Raw genomic sequence first — 14,351 nt, forward strand, 5'->3', positions numbered from 1 at the left:
CGATTAGGGTCCTCGGCTTGAATGTGCCGGGATCCCATATGGGTGCTGGTTCTAACCCCGGCGGCCCCACTTCCCATCTAGCTCCCTGCTTGTGGCCTGGGAAGGCAGTCGAGGACAGCCCGAGACTTTGGGACCCTGCATCCACGTGGGAGACACAGAGGTGGCTCCTGCCTTTGGATTGGCTCAGCTTTAGCCATTGCAGCGGCTTGGGGAGTGAACCATAGGAAGGAAGATCTTCCTCTCTGCCTCTCCTCTCTGTGTATCTGCCTTTCCAACAATACATAAATATTTTAAAAAGGATTAATCAGATGAAATGCCAATTTCTTCTAGTTTGTTGTGAAAGAACAGACCATTGCCATTACTTATACTATATCTGCAATTGTCTGTCTGTAAATAGCGCTGCCATTACTCCTCTTGGTTTGCAATAGAACACCAAAACTCCTTATTCCTACCCTGTGTTCTGTTTTTATTTTCAAATATGTATTTAATTGGAAGGCAGAGCATTAGTAAGAAAGGGGAGGGCAGCGAGAAGTGGGATAAAGAGAAGGGGACCAGTCCCCATCTGCTGGCTTCCTCTTCAAATGGCCTCTATTCTGCTGTGTAGCCATTAGCATAGGCAGTAAGATTTGGATATTTGCTCCGGATCCCATGTTTTAGTACCTGAGTTCAATTTGCAGTCCCAGCTTCTGATTCTGGTTTCCTGGCAGGCAGGAGAAGTGGCTCCAAAAAGGCTTGCACAACTGAGTTCTTCCATCCGTATTTCTGGCTTCTGCCTCAGCCAAGCCCTTCTCATTGCACACATTTGGGACGTGAACCCAGATGGATGAAAGTTCTTTCTGTCTCTTTCTGCCTTCCAAATTTTTTTTTCTAAAAAAGAAAAGCATGGTGATGAATGTAACATCAGAGAAATGTTGAGGATTAAGTCAAACACCAGCTCAGACCATATAGTTTTGTGCACATGTGAGCTTGAAGAGACAGGAATTCCCTTTCCAGTATGGGGTAGTGATGCATGTCCAGATCTGTATCCCTCCACCTTCCGTGTTCTCAAGTTTTTCTCCTTCAGTTGGGTATGTTTTCTGGCAATGGGTGGGTCCCTTCATGCCAGTTAATCATGGAATCTAGTGAGTAACTGTTAAAGTAATTTGCAAGTGGCTGTGTCTGTAATGGTGACTGAAATTCTTCCCATTTCTTAAGGGAAGGCACTTCATGTTGTCTTAGCTATGGGATTCTTGGTTGATGAGACAGTTGTAACAGAGGAATGATGTCCTTCTCTCACCCCTGCACTTAGTAATTTAAAGAACCAGGGTTCAATCCCAACTCTGCCAAATGGCTGGCTGGGCAAGACTCTTTCCTTCAGTTTGAAGCCAAATTCAAGACTTGAAACTCAAACTGTGGACATGTGGGCTAATTCTGGCCTACCAATCATTTATCAGTAGGCAGGACATGATCATAATCATTCATTTATGTATCACCTGTGGGTGCAGTCTTGCAACAATGACTGAGTCGTGATAGAAACCACATGGATGGGTCTGGCACCATGGCCTAGTAAGTTTCCACCTGTGGTACCAGCATCCCCTGTGGATACCGATTCAAGTTCCAGCTACTCTGCCTTCAGTCCAGCTCCCTGCTTGTGGCCTGGGACATCAGTGGAGGATGGCTTAAGTCCTTGGTCACCTGCACCCATGTGGGAGATCAGGAACAAAAATCCTGGTTTCTTACTGGCTCAGCTCCAGCTGTTGTGATCATTTGGGGAGTGACCCAGCGGATGGAAGATCTTTGTCTATCTTTCCTTCTCTCTGTAGCTTTTTCAAACAAACTAATTTATACACACACACACACACACACATAAATTTTAAAGGAACTGCAGTTTCACTATCTCTTTCTGGAAAAATTCTGCCCATTTTTGTGCTTGTTCAGTGACCTCTCTATAGTATTTACTTCTAATATATATATGTAAAACTATGTATTACAGCTATTCATTTGGGAGGCAGAAGGAAAGACGATTGAAAGAGAAGGATGGGAAGTTCTCCCAACTGCTGAGTCTCCCCTCCTCCCCGGATACCTGGGGTCGTCAGGGATGCTCCAGGGTGATGCCACGAGTCAGAACTCAGTACAGGTCTCCCACATTGGCTGGCAGTGAGTCAATTCCTTGTATCAGCACCTACAACCTCCAGGGTGTCCATGAGCAGGATGCTGGGACTGAAAGCACAGCCAGCACTTGGATGCAGCTCTCTGGGCCTGGATTCAGATGTCCTCACCGCTCAGGCCTAGTGCTCACCCCTTCCCTCCTCTCCTGAAATGTGGACAATTCATTCCAGAAACAGATCTCACATAAAGAACTTACAGAAGCAACAGGTTTAAAACTTTGGGAGAGAAAAGTAGTTTTGGTGGACATTGTTCTGCAGACCAGAGGCTGGACATAGGAAATATTCTAAGATTATTTAGAAAGATATTCAAAGGGCTTTGCCTGCTGTCATCTGGTATCTGTCCAAATTGGGTATAATATATTTTAAATGATTCAAGGAAAGGAATTCCTTGCAGAGTTCTGTAATACAGGAATTTTGACATGTGAATCCAAGTTCATTCTAGGAAGTATATGGACAAGATATCTGTTGGCATTTTGTTTCTGACATAAACTCTCCAATGTCATGATTCGTTTGACAGCAGTAATTTGGAGTTGTGCTTATTTGACAACATAGGCTCTGGTTCAGTTTGCCTGTGCATACTCTGACAAAATGCTTCATTCAATACATTGATGTAAACAAGATTTTACAGATTTAGTGTTTAGATTACCCAAAATGATGACTAGTTTTTTAGGTACTGCCAAATCATTTAGAAATGTTTATTTGACAGTAAATCCTGACCATGCAAATCACAAATCATTTCTTTCTGCTTATTAATGTGAGTTCAAGATTGCTCTCACTGGGAAATGTTCTGACATCTCTGAGTATCAAAAGCCATTGTCGATTGATGGAATTATGACTCCTTACGAAGGACTATACTATTATAGCAACATAGGGAAAATCTGTCAGGGGTTGGAGTTTGCGGGGGAATCCCAGTCTATATGAAATTGTACCATAAAATAAAAAAATTCAAAATAAAAATTTAACAAAAGCCATTGTCTTCAGAATAGTTCACAACTCACACTTCCTGCTAATGGCAACCATCCTTGACCTGAAGGAGGCCCCAAATTATCAGTGCTTCAGAAGACCTTACAAGTTACTGTTTGCTGAGCAATAGAGTACTGAGATAATGTAGAGTGGTAACACTGAACCTAATCATGAGAAGTCATTTCCTTTTATGTCCTCTTTCAGTTTCTAAAACGTTAGTCGAAGGGAAACTCTCAAATAGGCACCAGGCTGTCTTCACCACTTCCTTACCCTTTGCTAATCTCCCTGCTTCAAAACGGGAGAGCAGACCCCAGGTAGCCACTCCTCAGCAGGCAGCCTTCGGCAGAAGTCATGGACAACATTGCTGTGTTAGGTTGACTTTCACGGTTGCCTCCTATCCTGGCAAGTGATAGTGGTTTCCATTCGGGATGATTCTACCAGATGTCCTTTTAAAATCATTTTCAGGGAACAAAAAAATGAAGTGTAAGCAACTTTATCAATAGTATGATGTGCAGATGACCTGTAGAAAGAAAAATCATGTGGGGTATGTCAAGTGAAGAAGATAAGACTTCCAGGCTGACATTTAGGAGAAAGGAGGTCTAGTTCAGTTGCCTTGGTTTGTGGCAGATTAAACTGGTGACCAAAGAGGGCTTGAGATAGGCTTAGGCCACACTCTATGTCACAGTCGAGATTAGGAAGTCTTCAACTTCTGCATTGTGCTCTTTGTGTCAGGTGACAATGCCTTGCCTTTGACTTCGGGTTCCTGTCCAGATACAAACTTTGGGGAATGTGAACTTGTGAATGTGATATTTTTTTCACCAACCCACTCTTCATCAGAATGCTTGTCCTTATGGAGCCTGTGTTGGGTGGAACACTACAGAGGAAGTTGCTAGAAAGATGGTCCAATGAGAGAAAGCTTAGCTCTTACTCCGTGTGTTTGCTCACACACTATCAGAAAATCATGGAACATGAGGTCTTTGGAAAGAAGTGGATTCTTCCTTAGACATTGAACCCCTCCTCTCCAGCCTCCCAGGGAACATTCATACTCTCACCTGCAATGGGACACTTCCTACCTGGCCTTGTGGCCTATTCCATCCATGCCAGTAAACACAATCTTAAGAGCCAAAGGCTCTGCTCTGGAAGGATTTGACTCCAAGACTGGAAGGAGGCCACATGAATGGAAGGAACTGGTACTTTCAGGTTGTCTGAAGCTGGGGGACCAGGCCAATGCCAAAGCATTTAGAAATGCCCACCATGCCATTTGAACACATTGAGTCCTTTGGCCTCTTCCAGGATGAGTCTGAGCCAGCAGTTCATAGGGCCTAGTTCAGCATTGGCCACTTTAGTGTTTTGCTTAGAAAATTTTACTTGCTGGAATGTGAGTCCCCTTGTCTGTCTGGGGTCTTCCCGTGTCTCCTGTGTCTCAAATTTAAAGTCCCTTCTTCCAAAATCACAAGTTCAATGCAGGGGTGGGATGGGGTGGAATCTCCCTTTTTAAAACATTTCTATGTTGCCCTAGCTTTTATTTTTCAAAATGTCATTGTCCTTCCAAGTGAGCATTCAGAGCTCCACAAGGCTCTGAACCGTTTTTCCATGAGGAATAATGGGAGTAGTTACCTCTCAGGGGCTGCAGGTAGCAAATCTGCAAATGCTGCAGTTCCTTATGGAACACCGTGTTCTATTTACAGGTGACCTTCACATCTTTCTGGGTGCTTTATGTCATCTCTAGATTCCTTCCAGTGTCCAGCACTGCGTAAAGGCTGTGTAGACAGTTGGTCTGCTCTATTGCTTGGGGAGCAGTGACAAGGAAACAGGTCTGCACATTTTTAGTCGAGACACACACTGTTTTTGGAATATTTTTTGGTCCATGGGTCGTTGAATGTGTCAGTGCAGAGCCTAGACATGTGCCTTGTGGCCATTTGGGGAGTGAACCAACAGTTGGGAGATCTCTGCCTTTCAACTCATGTGAAGATAAATAAGTTAAAATTTAAAGGAAGAGACAAGTCCCAGACAATGGCAGCTTCCTGGAAGGTTTGTCTGTTTTTGCAATAGGGAGGGGCCCCTTTGCAGGCGAGCTTCAGAGGGGACCTCCTGGGGCTGCTGCCATGGTTGAAGTAAGATAGGAGGAGGTCTGGCTGCTGGATGAAACCCGAGAAGCCTTTGCAACAGGACCCTTCATTGGCTTTCTTTTTTTTTTTTTTTAAAGATTTATTTTTATTATTTTTTCATTGGAAAGGCGGATATACAGAGAGGAGAGACAGAGAGGAAGATCTTCCATCCGATGATTCACTCCCCAAGTGAGCGCAACGGGCCGATACTATGCCGATTCGAAGCCAGGAGCCTCTTCCGGGTCTCCCACGCGGGTGCAGGGTCCCAAAGCCTTGGGCCGTCCTCGACTGCTTTCCCGGGCCACAGGCAGGGAGCTGGAAAGGAAGCGGGGCTGCCGGGATTAGAACCGGCGCCCATATGGGATCCCGGGCGTGCAAGGCGAGGACTTAACCACTTGCGCCACCGCGCCGGGCCCCCTTCATTGGCTTTCAATGGCTACTGGTTCAGGCCTTACTATTTCAGATGCCAACTTCATTAGCACTAAGCTAATGGGATGTTGGCTTTTTCTTTTTTTAAGTTATTTTTACTTATTTATACAAAGTGAATAAATTTCAAGTATCTCACAATACAGATTTAGCAGCATAGTGACACCTGCCACTTTATCCCTCTTCTGGTTTCTGTTTCCCCCTTCCCTTTCTCCTCCTAAATTGTACAATGGCACATGTTCATTTTGCTTTGCAGCTGGGCGGGAGGCGGGGATGCAGTAAGGACCCATTCGGTTTCTGTCCCGTTGCAGGGAACCTGAAGTAGGTCTGGCAGGGCAACTGAGCAGGTGGTTGCTGCATTTCCCTTGAGTTCCTGGCCTCTGGCCCTCCGTACAGGGCCCCACCCTATGGTGTGTCTTTCTGGCATTTTAGACATGTGGAACATGACAGATGTCACCTCTTTGCTTTGAAAGCGAAGTGGCAGAAGAGAGGATGCCTCCCTCTTCGGGGTCAGGATACATATTTCCTATGCATTTTTCAGATGCTACCCGGCCCACCCATGCTGATCATTGTTCCCAAACCACATGCCAACTCTCATGGCACGTGATGATAGCTGTTTTTAACAAGCACCCTTCAAATGACACAGGTGACTGTTAGCTCAGACGAGAGACCCAGAGTTGGGAAATGTCTGCAGTAAGATGGTAATACAGTCAGTTCTGTTTACTGATCATCTGCTTTGAACCAGGCAACTGCTCTAAGCATTCTATTTTCTCTAGTCCTGTTATATTCTCCCAAGCACTTGTAATCATAGGCATCATAGTCCATTTTTAGATGGGAAAATGGAGTTTAAAGAGATTCAAGTGTTCGCTTAGAGCAAACAGCCAGCGAAAGACAGAGGTGGGATTTGATTCCAGGTATCTCTGCTGCTGGAGTGCATGATCCTCAAATGGTACCTGGCTGTACAAAGGAACTATATTATCAGCAAGCTCTGGTGTTGTTCAGATGACATGATTCATAAGTGATGCACTGGATTACAATCTACTAAATTAGAAAAGTAGTTATAAATCATAAAAGACTGATGTAAAAGGAGTATTGACTGGCATTTTTGGAGATACTTGTTAATCTTATTTTCAAAAAAATGTATTTATTTAGATTTTAAGTCAAGAGTTACATAGAGAAAGCTAGAGAGGGAGAGAGTCTTCCATCCCCTGGTTCACTCCCCATTTAACTCCCCACAATGATTAGAGCTGGGCTGGTTCCAAGCCAGAAGCCCACAGCTTCTTCCTGGTCTGCCACAGGAGCACAGGGACCCAAGGCCCCGGGCTGTGATGTGCTGCTTTGCCCAAGTGCCTTAGCAGGGAGCTGAATCATAAGTGGAGCATCTCATACAGAATGCTGACCCTGTAGATGTTGCATTAGCCAGTATGCCATGGTGCTGGCCCCTGTGTTTTCTTAATGAAATGAAATATTGGACGATGGGTAATGTATAAAGATGTTTGCTCAGTTTTTGGGGCAGAAAGTGTTAACAGCATTGTGCTAGCTTTGGCTGTTTCACCTTAACGCAATGAGGGCATAGTAGTAATGTGTGTGTGTGTGTGTGTGTGTGTGTGTGTGTGTGTGTGTGTGTGTGAGAGTGAAGGGAGAGAGGAGATATAGATACAGAGAAAAAGCGCACAGGGAAAATCAAATGATTATCAGCTGGGGGTCATACAGTGAAGTATTGAGGCTATTAACATCAATAATGAGAAAAAAAGAAAAAACATGAAAAGTTAAGATTCTGCAGGATCTTAAAGGTGGAACAAATATCATTAAACTGATTGACACTGTAAATGATCCTGAGTCAGACACCAGGTTGGTCTCAGCACAAAAGACGAGTGGCTAAATCCTCTCCTTGCATGCCTAGGAATGAATGAGTGCCAGTTCGTATCCCAGCTGCTCCACTTTGCTTCCAGCTCCCTGCTTGTGGTCTGGGAAAGCAGTAGAGGGTGGCCAAAAGCCTTGAAACTCTGCACCCAGGCTCTGGGCTCCTGGCTTCGGATTGACTCAGTTCTAACTGTTGTTGCCTAATGGGGATTGAACCAGTGGGCTGAAGATCTTCCCCTCTGTTTCTCCTTCTCTCTGTAAACTTTACCTTTCCAATAAAAATAAATAAATTATTGGTATTTGAATATATCAATAATACTGATTTTAAGCAATTTTGCCAGATCCTCACAGACTTTGATGTCCAGTTTTATGTGTATGAGCTACTTACAGCTCTGGATTACTTCCACAGCAAGGGAATCACACACAAGGATGTGAAACCACGCAATGTCATGATTTTTATTGGGGGTGGAGCCCCAATAAAAAAGCCATGCTGATAGACTGGGGCCTGGCCGAGTTCTGTTATCCTGCTTAGGAGTATACTGTCTTCAGAGCTTTGAGGTATTCTAAGGAGCTAGGGTTCCTTGTGGGCTATCAGATGTACGATTACAGTTTGGACAACTGGAGTTGGGACTGCATGATAGCAAGCATGGTCTTCTGAAAGGAGCCTTTCTTCCAGGGGCAAGAAAACTGAGCAGCTTGCTCATATTACCAAGGTGCTGGACATGAATGAACTGTATGGGTATCTGAAGTATCACATAGACCTAGATCCACACTTCAGTGATATCCTGGGACAACATTCATGGAAATGCTGGGAGAACTTTATCCATAGTGAAAATGGACACCTTACCAGCCCAGTCTTGAGTTGGCTTACTGACTTCTCTTGGTTCTTTTCTGCTGGGTTATCAAGCAGGTTAACAAAGTTAGTCATTCCCTCTTCCAGTAAATCCCAGACCCTTTCAGCCAATGATGACTCATTCTCTAACAAAAGGTGGGCAATCCGCACCTTCTTGTTAATCTTTTTTTAAGAGTTTCGTTTAACAGGTAGAGAGAGGGGCCAAGAGCTAACAACTCCATCTGGATGTCTTGTGGGGCGTGCCAGGAACCAGGTACTTGGTCCATTACCTGCTGTGGCCCTAGCACACTGATAAGAAGCTGGATCAGAAGAAAAGGTGGGACTCCATCCCAGGCACCCAGATATGGGATGCAAGTGTCCCAAAAAAACAGCTTCATCCACTGCACCACAAGTACCCACCCTGCTGGCTGTGGCCCAATGCCCAATGTGGTTGTCCGTTGGCCTCTTACCTACCACACTGTGTGCATGCTGCAAAGCCAGGGGCCACCAGGACACGACTTGGCGTCTAAGGCTCCCTGGTGAACTGGAGATAGAAGTAGTTCTACTTGTGACACCTGTAATGAGTACTCAGCTAAGGGAGAGCATCATTACAGATTATTACATCAAAGCAGGAAAAACATTTTTAGTATTTTGCATTTTACTTGATTTTCCCCCCTTTCCTCTTATGCTCCTTTTCTTTCTCATCTGTCTCAGAACTTCATTGTGGTCATCAGAGCAATAATACCACCTAACTTCTGACTCTTTCGCCCTGGTCTCTTCTAATCCAATTCCAAGGTCTGATCTTTGGACAAGGGGCGTGTTCCTCAAGTGCAATCCTGAGTGCATGGTTCCTGCTAACCTCATTCTCCCCTGTGAAATTGGGAGCATTTTAGATTTCTGTTCTCTCTCAGGGTGTGTAGCTGTGCCTGACACAGAAGAGGATTTTTTTTTAAACTGAAGACATTCTTTTGCTGAGAATACCTTCCCTTTGCCTTAATTAAAGAACATTCCCACTCATTTAAAAGAGGGTCTTGTTTGGGATTACTAGCAGTAGGGTCTGACCTGAGAAATTTATGCATGGGACTGATGGACCAGTACTCTCAGAGGAAAGGCCCACCACAGCGAGAGGCGAACAGTGTAAGGTGTGCGTGGGGGGAGGAGGCGAGGGAGGAAGCGATGGTGAAGTCTGAAGGAACAGCTTCAGCTGAGCTCCAATCAGCCAGATCCCCTACAGAGGCTGCAGATTGAGGAGCCAGGTGTTTCCACTGTGAATTACTCAGGCACTGCTGGGGGTTGCTAGAAAGGAGGAGGGAGGCACGACATCTCAGGCTCAGCCTGGCCAGGCAGTAGGTCATTCTCTGGAAGCAGATACTGTCATGAGCCATTAGCAGTCAACCCAGCAACTGGGAATGGACGCCAGTCAGGTAAGGGGTTCCTGGACCAGGGCACCTGTAGTATCTGTTAAAAAGACTACATTCAAATATTGTATCCTCTGTGGTTCAGGGGCTCAGGGATTAAAAAGTTATTGCTTTGTGTTGTTACAAACAAGGAATTTGAAGTCTTGTTCAACACTTGACTTACTTGCTGGTAGCAGAGTAAGCCGAGGCTTTGGAGCCAGCCACACCTGAGGTTCAAGTCTAGCTTATGTCGTCTTTCCTGTGCCCTTGGGACACTGCTTTCCCTTTCTGCGCTGTATCCACCTCACAGTATTGCTGCCATAACACATGTGCTGGACTCATGACTCCCAGCCTACAAGGGGGGACTCCTTTCAGTTAACGAGTGAGCAAACTCGGAATGAACTGTGTGCTTTTCTAAGAGCTGTCAGTCCAGTCCCCATCTTCCCTCCTCACTCCCGTCTCCACTACTTGGATGAGGAAATGAGGGGTATGGCCCCTTGGAGAATGTGGCTGCTAATGAATGGTGTAGTGGGTTCTCATGCTGAGGGACCTCCATTAAGGTGATGCTCAAGTGGAATTGGCTGTATTTTTTCGATTTGGCTGTCATTTTCTCAGCTCCAGGGAACCACTGGAGGTAATTAGGTAGGAACTATATTTGCTTTTCTGGTTGAGAAGGCAGATTGAAAAAGATGAAAAGGTACAACTAAAGACACTGAGAAGATCATGGTGACCAGGGGTTGGGCTTGGGGGAGGATAAACCAGCAGTGAGCAGAGGGTTTTGAGAGCAGTAACATGATCCGTGGGAGACTAAATTGCTGGATAGATGTCATTACACATTTGTCTACACTCAGGGAATGAACAGAGCAGCTCACCATGTCTTCTATTGTCAGGAATTTGAATCTAGGCACTTCCGAGAGGGGAAAAATAGACAAGGGAAAAACATGAAAAACATGTTTAAGTGAAAATCATGAGCCAAGGAAAAGGAAGATCTGGGATAAGCTACAGGTGCAGGTAGAATTACAGTGATCCCCAGGTCCTCAACATGTAGAGGAAAGAATATCATTTGTAGATTCAAGGGTCTGACTGGCCTTGGAGCTAGGCTTCTGCGTTTCGTTAATAGCTGTTATAACCAACCTCCCACCTGGACAACAGAGCTTAATCTTGTACTTTACGATCCACCAAACCTGGGAAGTTCATGAGTATACAGACATGCACTGGATCTTTCTATAGCATTCTGGCTAAAGTGAAAATGGATAATGTCAACCTCTAGATTTTTATTTTTTCCAATCTACAGCTCTGAAAAAATAAGTTGGTGAGGAGATGTTGTCACTCATTGTCTAAACCCAAGTCATGTACCACACCAAGATGAGTGTTGGTACAAACCACAGGTTTGGGGTGATGATGATGTGTTAGTGTAGGTTCCTCTGCTGCAAGAAATGTTGCCCTGTGGGAGGGACATGGGGAGCATGTACACATGTGGGGCAGGATAAATATATGGATGTGTCTGTATCTTCTGCTTAATGTTGCTGTGAGCCTAAGAGTACTCTAAATAATGTTCTACTAAGACATACCAAACAAGTATTTATTTGGTATTCACTATGTGCCAGCACACTAGAGGAAACATTTTTTGTATCTAAATTGTTAAATTTGTTATTTAAGATAGAGAGAGAGTGAGAGTGAGGATGAGAGAGAGCAAGCATGAGTGAGTTTCCATCTGCTTAATCACTCTTCAAATGCCAATAATGGCTCTTCGCTGGTGCAAAGACTGTGAGCTGGTAGCTCAGTCTAGGGTCTTGCCTGGTAACGTGAGCCATTATTTTGGCCTGCCACCTTAGGGTAGCATTAGCAGAAAGCTTGAGGCAGGAGCTGGGTATCAAATCCTATCACTTTGTTGTGGGTGTCTTAAAGTACTAGGTTAAATACTCACTTCTGGGTCAAAAACTCTCGGTGCTCAGTTGGAGAATTTCATCTATCAACACATGGGAAAGTGAATGAATCACTCAAGTTGTTATACAGAATATGAAGCACCAGCCTCTTCCTGTAGCAGAGGACTGCCCATCAGAGGCTCTGACAGCTAGTCCTCTGCTGTGTTTTGATCCTATGGTAGTGTCTTACTCCATCTCCATCATGTGCTGCTACTTCCCTTTGTGTCTCCAGCCCTGCCCAGTGTGGCTACAGATGGTGTTTTTATTGCTGTGGACATAGCTCGGTTTTGCCCTGGCAGGTGCCATGTGTCTACCTGGTGGACACTGGAGGCTCTTTATAACACATACCATGCAGAGGCTGCACTCATGCTCTGCTCAAAGGCAGCATTGTGGGGGCCCACGTGTGTGCACTTGCCCAGTCCCTGGAATCAGACAGACTGACGCCCAGGAGGGAGACTGGCAAGCTTGCCCCCCTGTCGTTTGTTCACACGTGTCCCTGTGCTTAGAGCCTTGTTGCTCCCTCAATGTGCAAGGAAAGTGGAGACCAGTCTCACTCATTCACTCATGCATCCGCTCAAACATATATTCTACCCTACTCACTGTACATTGCTCTGTGTTACTCACCCTTGTCCTAGAAGCTCCTGGGAGACGCATGTAAAGTAAAAGATAATCAACGCATAGTCTGTGGAGAGAGGAAAAATTGCCTAGTTGCTGTTGTTCTCTAAGGCAAGTGCATTGATCTACATGTGTAAGAATGCTTAAGCTCCAAACCTGTGCTGGATTAGTTCAGCCAACAAGCTCCTGGCTGTTCTGTGCACAGCTCTCTCTAATTTCATTCATGGTGGTGGATGTGATTTGTGTTGTAACTGTTTACCTACTTGTGCCTATCTGCCATCAGACTGAATTGCTTGAAGTTGAACTCTTCTTGAGTTTTTGGGTCTTTGGAATCTGGGAGGCCAAGAATCGAATCCGAGTTTCTGGCTACTAATTAGGATTAGGACTAGGGTGAGCAAGGCATTCATTCAACGTGCATCTAAATTTAAGGGGATGTCTAACTGAGAGGAGCATTATTTATTGGTAATAAGGATAGAATAATATTTCAGTACAATTTATTAGACAACATTGATGCAAAAAATCCATAATGAAAAAAATGTCAATTTTGTAGAGAAAGATGGTCTGACCTGAAGCTTGTATGCCTTGACCTTACTTTTCTCTAGTCCTGACTTTATAGGATGGCATTCTTGAATTAGGACTAATTTCTGCGTCATTTTTTTCTAAAAATATTGTCTTCAGGAGTTTGTATTCCAATGAGAGAGGCAGAAATTTTCACAAACAAACAAAAAAACCCCACAAAGGTCCTATAATAGATATGGTGAAGGAAAGGCCAACCTGCATTGGGAATAGTGCAGAAGGCACATCTGGCACTGAAAGGGGAGATACTGGAAGACTCTTGGGGAGAAATAGCACCTAATCATTTGGTACTTTATGGATATGGAAAAGCCTAATAGTTGGTTGAGAGGTGAATGGGGGAAGGGGATGGGAGACTTACGCAAGTGGCACAAATGCGTTAGAGTGCTTGTTTGAGGGATGTCAGACAGTTTGGGTATTTGGTTAGTGAGAGAAATCTGGTGAGGGATGTGATAATTTCCATTCTTTTTTTTTTCTAAAGATTTATTTTTATTATTTTTTTATTGGAAAGGCGGATATACAGAGAGGAGAGACAGAGAGGAAGATCTTCCATCCGATGATTCACTCCCCAGGTGAGCGCAAGGGGCCGATACTATGCCGATCCAAAGCCAGGAGCCTCCTCCGGGTCTCCCATGTGGGTACAGGGTCCCAAAGCATTGGGCCTTCCTCCACTGCTTTCCCGGACCACAGGCAGGAAGCTGGAAGGGAAGTGGGGCTGCCGGGATAGAACCAGCACCCATATGGGATCCCGGGCGTGCAAGGCGAGGACCTTAACCACTTGCGCCACTGTGCCGGGCCCATGATTTCCATTCTTGATGTGTTGGGTTGTGAAGAACGTTTCAATGATGTTTCCCTGAGGTTGATAGAGAGCCACATCCAGAAGTGAGAACTGAAGGGAGATTTGGAGTTCATGGCGGTGGGAGGTGAAAGCAGGAACTGTTTTTCCAGGGAATGGTGCTGGCTGTCTTGCCCTCAACAGTGTTTGCCAACTCCTGGTCTATTGCGTAGTGAGTCTGCGTTTGGTGCCTGAACAATTACAGCATTCAGTACTCATAACAGTCATGTGTGATAGATTTTTTATTAGCTTATTATCTCATTTTAGAGATGAAGAATTTATCTGTGAGGTGAAGCAACTTGTCCAAGATTACATAGTAGGAGAGTCATTGGAAAATAGGAAAGAGTTGAAGTCATGGGAAGTTGCTAAGGGAAACAGTATAAAGACTAGAGAATTAGTTCTACACCTCTTTAAAAAGAAACACAGGCTCCTTTGAAAATATGATGAAAGCTAGGACTTCCCCCTAGCTTTTATATTATGAAAATATTGCTATGAACCAAATTGCACAAATCTTTTTGTAGACACATGCTTTCATTTATTTTGGCTAAGTACCTAGGGGTGGAATGACTACGCTGTTTGGGTAGGTGTATGTCTGACTTTATAAGAAACTGGAAAACGGTTCTGCAAGATTGTTGTGCCATTCTGTCCTCCTACTCACAAGGAACAA

The 14,351-nt window shown here is 44.7% G+C and overlaps 1 pseudogene; it reads left to right on the forward strand.

Moving 5' to 3' along the window:
- The first annotated feature begins 7,331 nt into the window (after nucleotides 1-7,331).
- LOC121144592 overlaps nucleotides 7,332-14,351 on the forward strand; it is a 39,022-nt pseudogene continuing 32,002 nt past the window's right edge.

The sequence above is a fragment of the Ochotona curzoniae genome, unplaced genomic scaffold (genome assembly GCF_017591425.1).
Source record: "Ochotona curzoniae isolate NIBS_2020 unplaced genomic scaffold, NIBS_Ocur_1.0 scaffold_3208, whole genome shotgun sequence".
Classification (NCBI taxonomy): Eukaryota; Metazoa; Chordata; class Mammalia; order Lagomorpha; family Ochotonidae; genus Ochotona; species Ochotona curzoniae.